General features: G+C 30.4%; 1 long non-coding RNA gene across 1 annotated transcript; it reads right to left on the reverse strand.

The window, feature by feature from the left end:
- Nucleotides 1-214: 214 nt before the first annotated feature.
- Nucleotides 215-3,431, reverse strand: LOC126892098 (uncharacterized). The gene is made up of 2 exons (XR_007700675.1): nt 2,073-3,431; nt 215-1,919 (listed from the first exon to the last, which is right to left on the reverse strand). It is a non-coding gene; the product is annotated as an uncharacterized LOC126892098 (long non-coding RNA).
- Nucleotides 3,432-7,105: the final 3,674 nt, after the last annotated feature.

Below are 7,105 nucleotides of genomic sequence, written 5' to 3' on the forward strand. Positions count from 1 at the left end.
ACTTCAAAGGGCTGTAACTTTTCTTGTGTGCACATTTGTACTAAGGTAAGTTAGGTCCAATCAAACTATTTTTGGTCCCAGAATATGTGATTAAATTTATGACCTGTATTTTTGTTACACCCTGTATATATCTACATACTTCGTCTAATTTACTAACTGTTATTTATTTTAACTGAAATATTTAGGCGGTAGGTGTGTTCTTTTTTAGAATCACTTTGCCGAGTACAATGGAATTACAGCCACTAGACATATTTTATTATATACGCGTAGAAATAATATTTGAAGATTTCTATTAATGTTAACCTAAAGAAATACACAATAATATGTTTCATTTAATTTGTATAAATGGATTATAAAGCGTTTTTATGAAGCAGATTTGTTCGGATCACACTGTAACTGTAATCGAACGAAGGTGACATTTTAGAATAAATTGGTAACATTTATTTGACAGTTACGGTGATGACACTTCATATTTGTTTATATTCTTTACTATAAGTATCTGTTTTATTTATTATATTTACTGTTTTTATTATTTACTTTACTATAAAAAGATCCTCTACTATAAAAATATAAATTTCACCTAATTTTATAACGACTTGGAATAATCGAGGTATCTGACAACTTTTTTAGTTGTTATTGTACACAAACTTATACAAAGAAACCTACCAGCTTTTTGCCAAGAGTTCGGAGCCGTTTTTTAATTATTAACAATGCAGTGCAAAAACTCTTGCACTGCAAATCTTAAAAGATTATAACTTAATTCTTGTTCTCTATTTCTTAAGTTTTTACTTATTTACATTGAATATTAATTTGTTTTGTTGTATAATCCACGTTTACAATAATTATGTGATATATTTGATTTAAAATGGATTCAGGATCTTTTTATACTTTGGCAACTATGTCAACTTAGATCTCTGGCGTAGATAATGACGTGCAACAGTAAGTAAATTAGATGGACTGTAGGTTATATTTGGTTCTTGGGACATCAAAGTATATTTTTTAGACATTCCCTGGATATAGTCACTGATGTGACATACCTCCGATTTGTTTTTTCATGAGTTTTGTAAGAGAGACTAAAAACTTTTTTTATAGTCACCTCCTGTTTTCATATATTTTTTGACATGTTTTGTAGTAAATTCAACTATCTATTTACTACAAAACATGTCAAAATTTACATGTGAAAGCAGATGATCCTAAAAATGGTTTTTCATCTCCTACAAAATTCATGAAAAAGCAGATAGGAGAATTATTGTACATTACAATTCTCTGATGTTTGGGAAAAAGGGCTTAAGTCAGAATTGCACATCGATAATGTTTTGATGATTTCTACAGTACTGTAGTAGATTCTACTGTACATACAGTTTACATCTACAACAGTTTTTTTCTGGTCCAGAAATCATCAAAACATTATCAATGTGCAATTCTGACTTAAGTCCTTTTTGCCAAACATAAAAAAACAATCTGGTCATAACTGACCAATGAGCAATTTTAATTTAACCTAAATTACTACTGTTTCTTAAAATGAAGAGCTTACCCCATAGCGTCTCTTATCTAATCTAACAAGATCGTGCACTATTCTAACATACACAGGCACAGCACACAAGCACTATGCTCCGTTTTTCACTATCACCTATCACTCAAACTAGTTCAAAAGGCTTTGTCCTCTTCAATCTTCTAGTTTGCCCAGTAGTATCGAGGAGCTGGATTTCCTCGATATTCTTGAACTTATGAAGTTGTTGCTCGTGACCCTGCTATCTTCTTGATATTTGTTGATAAAGTAATAACTTATTATGCATGGACAATGTGGACTTTCTTCCAACTAGCCAATACACTTTTTATATCTCTCTTTTGCCTTTCATAGCCACAAGGCTATATATTTCCTTCTTGGTTTTTTTTTTGTAGGCCACTTTCAGCTGATTCTAAAAAAAATTAAAATGAAGGGTAATTTTTCTATTCTTTACAATTAAAAATAAAAAAAAAATAGGTACTATTTACAGATAATAATATGCATGCATAAATGATTCGTTTCATAAAGAATAAAGAAAATTGAAAACGGATTTTATAATACTTACAAAATTGTTTAAACAAGAGATCCAGCCAGAGCCCAGAGCAAAAACTAGCAGCATAGAAAAAAGTGTTGTGTGATTTGACTAGCAGACAGTACAGCAGAAAAGCCACTAATTTCCATTTCCCACACCCCCTTATCGATGCATTTTTTTCCATTCAAAATTTTTACTAAATTTTTAGGTTATCTATCGGTTATCTTTTATCTTATGAAAATGAAATGTGATGACCAATGACCACGCGACGCTACATAGATACTCGCGCGGCAAATTTGAAAATGAACGCAAATTGAACAGTAAATGGCCTCTCTTAAAATCATGTAATGGAAAATTTTACCCCTCCAGGAAGACATTGTACTATGTTCATAGAATATCTTGTGGTAACTTTCCACCCATAATATAATTTAATCAGATAGATGTTCACGGAATAGAACGGTAGTACCTATATTCCTGGAATGTTTTGTGTTGTTAGGATTAAACTTTTATTTTATTTATTCTTGAATATTTCCTATTGTTAAACATTGTAACCAATAATTTACAAATAAGATTTTCATTACATTACATAAAATCAAAAACATGTTTTGGATATTAAACTATATAGTTTGTTTATAATTGTAATAATTGTATATACAATTTTGAATTAAGATTTAATCTTTTCGATTTAAACTACAGTAAAACCTGTGTTACCGGCCCCCTGCAAACACCGGCCACCTGTACTAACGGTCAGTTTAAAAATTCCCCAAACCAATTACAGTAAAACCTGTCAGTAACGGCCACTAAAAATGAAAAAGCTATTGGCCGATATAGAAAGGTGACCGGTATTGCCAGTTTTTGTAGTCCAGATATAATTGGTTTGGGGAATATTTAAACCGGCCGTTAGTACAGGTGGCCGATTTTATCAGGTGGCCAGTAACACAAGTTTTACTGTATATCTAGACTACAAAAACTGGCAATAACGGCCACCTTTCTATATCGGCCAATAGTTCTTTCATTTTAGTGGCCGTTACTGACAGGTTTGACTGTATTTCATTAACGTAAAGTTAACGCGTAAGTTAATATTTTATTGAATTATTTTGCTATTTGATCCCGTAATAATGTGTCCAATATAAAATATATAAGCGTTCATAAAACGTCCGTATTTCGTCCAGTATGGAGGTCCAAAGGACGTTCAACGTCGGACGTCCAAAGGACGTCCATATTTATTCCGTCCGAAGGACGTCCAACGTCGGACGTCCAAAGGACGTCCATATTTATTCCTTCCGAAGGACGTCCAACATGGGACGTCCAAAGGACGTCCGTTTATAGTCCATGGACGTAAGGACCAAAAATGGACCTATTTTGGACGTCCAAAGGACGTCGTGTGCTATTAGGGATAAGGTAAATACTTTTGAATGTTCTATAATTTCTTTATACAAAAACAACCAATGTCATCTTGTTCTTATGGTATTCACTACAGTACATAGTACATCTACTTATAACTTATACAATACTTTTGCTTATATAATTAAATATATAAAACTAATGTAATTAAAAGTGCCTTGATACTTTTAAATACATAATGCATATACAATTTTATTTTAAATAATATATAATCACACACATTACCCATTAAACGTACACACATTTAAAAAAAATAGCCAGAAAAAGCCTAAAATGAAATAAACACGTAAGTACCATTCTAAATTCTTTACCCAAATCCAAATTAATTATTAAGCTGGATTTATACTTTGACGGACTGTAGAGGAAGACGCACTGCTTGTCACGCACGGGGAGCTATACTACATATAATATATCACATCGCTCACTATAGTAAATGAATGAGCCTGCACACATGTAACCATGCGTTCCTAGTTAGGAATCGCTGTAGTGATATGATACTATATAGTAATGATGAGTGAACCTGCACACATGGAACCATTAGTTCCTAAACTAATTAGGTTCCTAGTTAGGAATCGTTATAGTGAGCGATATGAAATAATATATATTATAGTATAGCTCCCCCTGCGTGGCAAGCTTTATAAACAAGAGTACACAAACTTCTATGTTGATCTTTTTTCAGAGTGTCTATGTCTACAGTCCGTCAAACTATAAATCTAGCTTAATAAATAATTTGGATTTGGGTAAAGAATTTTAGAATGATACCTACTTATGTGTTTATTTCATTGTAGGTTTTTTCCTGTCCATTTTTTAACTGTGTGTACGTTTAACAGTTTAATGGGTAATGTGTATGATTATAGTTAAAATAAAATTGTATAGGTATGTATTTAAAAGTATAAACGCACTTTTGGTTACATTATATAGTTTTATATATTTTATTTATAAAGCATAGGTATATAAGCAAAAGTATTGTATAAGTAGATGTACTATGTACTGTAGGGAATACCATAAGAACAAGATGATATTGGCTGTTTTTCTATAAAAAAATTATAGAAAATCCACAAGTATTTATCTTATTATTTTGTGTGACTCCAAGCATAGAAAAAGTCTTATAATGAAAGGTAAAATACATACCTACATATTAGGAAATTAAAAAACCCCAATCATTTTAATTCTTTGATTGTAACTTTTCTATTTTTGGGGGTTTGGATCTAACAAAAGTGTACTATTTAAATTTACTATTACTATTTAAAATTTGTTTTGGTAATAAATTAGAACACTTGTATTTATATTTAAGGTGTATTTATTTTACATCTTCATAGAATTAAAATTATTATCATTAATATTAATTATCTACATATCATTACACTTACATCTTCTGAATTTTAATTCATTTTTCCAGTTCACTACATTTTGATAAATGTAAATCCAATATTATACTTCTATAAATCCAATTCAGCTACAGGCTAAAATGATGAATGAAAAGACAGAATACTACAGAACAAAATAGAAATGGATAAAAATAACAAAATTAAAGAGGTAAACACACAGTATTAAAAACAAATTTGTTTTTATTGTGGTAAATGTATATTTTCAAAAGTTGATCGAACTGTCAAGTGTCAAATCGAAAATCTGTGACCCGTGATTGGTCCAAATTCTTCCATAACACAAGTCCTGGAGAAACTGAAATCTCGTCTCACTGGCCGCAACCCGGTGAATGAATCTTCCCGGACGCATATTTACAGATGCTACCATGTGTAGACACCAGGGTGTTGAAATCAGTCAGGGTTTGGAAAAACAATACATTTACAGATGCTAGCGCGTGTTGACACCACGGTGTTGAAATCAGTTAGGGTTTGGAAAAACAGTACGTTTACAGATGCTAGCGCGTGTTGACACTAGGGTGTTGAAATCAGTTAGGGTTTGGAAAAACAGTACATTTACAAATACTAACAGATTTGGACACCAGAGTATTGAAACCAGCTAGCTTTTTTAGTGGTTATACATGCATAGATGCTAACGGCTATTGACATTGATTTTATATACCTACTGCTGTGGAAAAATATTTAAGTGATTTAGGTATTAATAATTATTAAACGTTGTTGGGATATAAACAATAATATATTAACACAAAAGAACAACATAAAAAATAATGTTGTTCTGAAGCTATTTCCTTGTGCCATTTTTATAATTAACTATTTAGATGGGAAATAAGCCACAATTAAATTGAAAAAAATAATTTTATTAACATTTCGACGTCTAAATCAAGTGACGTTGTCAAAATACAAAATTCTACTAAATTAAACAAAAATGTTGTTGCTTAGTAAAAATTCTTCTAATAATTTATTTAATCTGACTCATTTATATTGGCAATTCAGACATATATTATATATTTTTAAGTATTTTTTACTAACAACAACATTTTTGTTTAATTTAGTAGTATTTTGCATTTTAACAACGACACCCGATTTGGGCGTCAAAACGTTAATACAATTATTTTTGAATTTAATTGTGGCTTATTTCCCATCTGAATAGTTAATTATAAAAATGCCACAAGGAAATAGCTTCAGAACAACATTATTTTTTATGATGTTCTTTGTGTTACTATATTATTGTTTATATCCCAACAACGTTTAATTATTTATTAATATCTAAATCACTTAAAGATTTTTCATTAATTATTTATTAATACCTAAATCACTTAAAGCTTTTTCCACAGCAGTAGGTATACAGAGTGAGTTTTATGTATGGAAACACTCAATTATCTCGAAAACGGCTTGCACGATTTTTATTGATTTTGGCAGATAGGGGTTCTCTAATGCGGCCGATATTATAGTGCTAATTACATTGTTGTCGTATTTTCCGTTTTTCTGGAAATCTAATGAACTTTCTTATTTCAAATGGAATACTCTATATATTTTTTTGTGTTTTGAAGTCCATAAGAAGTACTGATTATTTTTCATGTTATATTTCCTATACCTGAAAGCCATAATTTCGGAGTTAATTTAACGGAGTAAATTTTTTCGGAGTTAACATTTATTAAAAAAAATTTAATCAAATTATAAAAATCAATTTTTTTGGCCCAAATAGACACTATTTTAGGTTGTTCGGATCATTGGGAACAAAAAAGAGCTTTTGTAATTTTTCGCTAAAATTAATCGTTTCCGAGTTATTAACAATTTAAAACTGAAAAAGATCGAATATTGACGATTTTCAAGGTTCAAGAACACAAATTAACAATATTATTTTTGAAACTGCAAAGTTCCAAAATTCCAGCTCAAGCCTTATTTTATCAGTTGCCCATAAGTAATTTGAGATTTTTTCATGTGAAAACATTGATTTTTAGCTGTAAATGCAGCCCGATCGCCCGTCCTCTCATAATAATATGCACTTCATTAAAAATTAAAAAGCAATGTTTTAGAATAAAACGAGCCAAATCTTATGCTTGAATTTAGGTACTCTGTAATTTCAAAAATTATATTTTTTTTAACTTCTGTTTTTGAACCTGGAAAATCGTCATTATTCGATTTTTTTTTCAGTTTTAAATTGTTTATTACTCGAAAACGATTAACTTTACAGAAAAATTACAAAAGCCAATTTTTGTTTCCAGTGATCCAAAAAAACTAAAGTAATGTCTACCCGGGCCGAAAAAATTGATTGTAATA

Source organism: Diabrotica virgifera, chromosome 9, assembly GCF_917563875.1.
Source record: "Diabrotica virgifera virgifera chromosome 9, PGI_DIABVI_V3a".
NCBI classification, from domain to species: Eukaryota; Metazoa; Arthropoda; class Insecta; order Coleoptera; family Chrysomelidae; genus Diabrotica; species Diabrotica virgifera.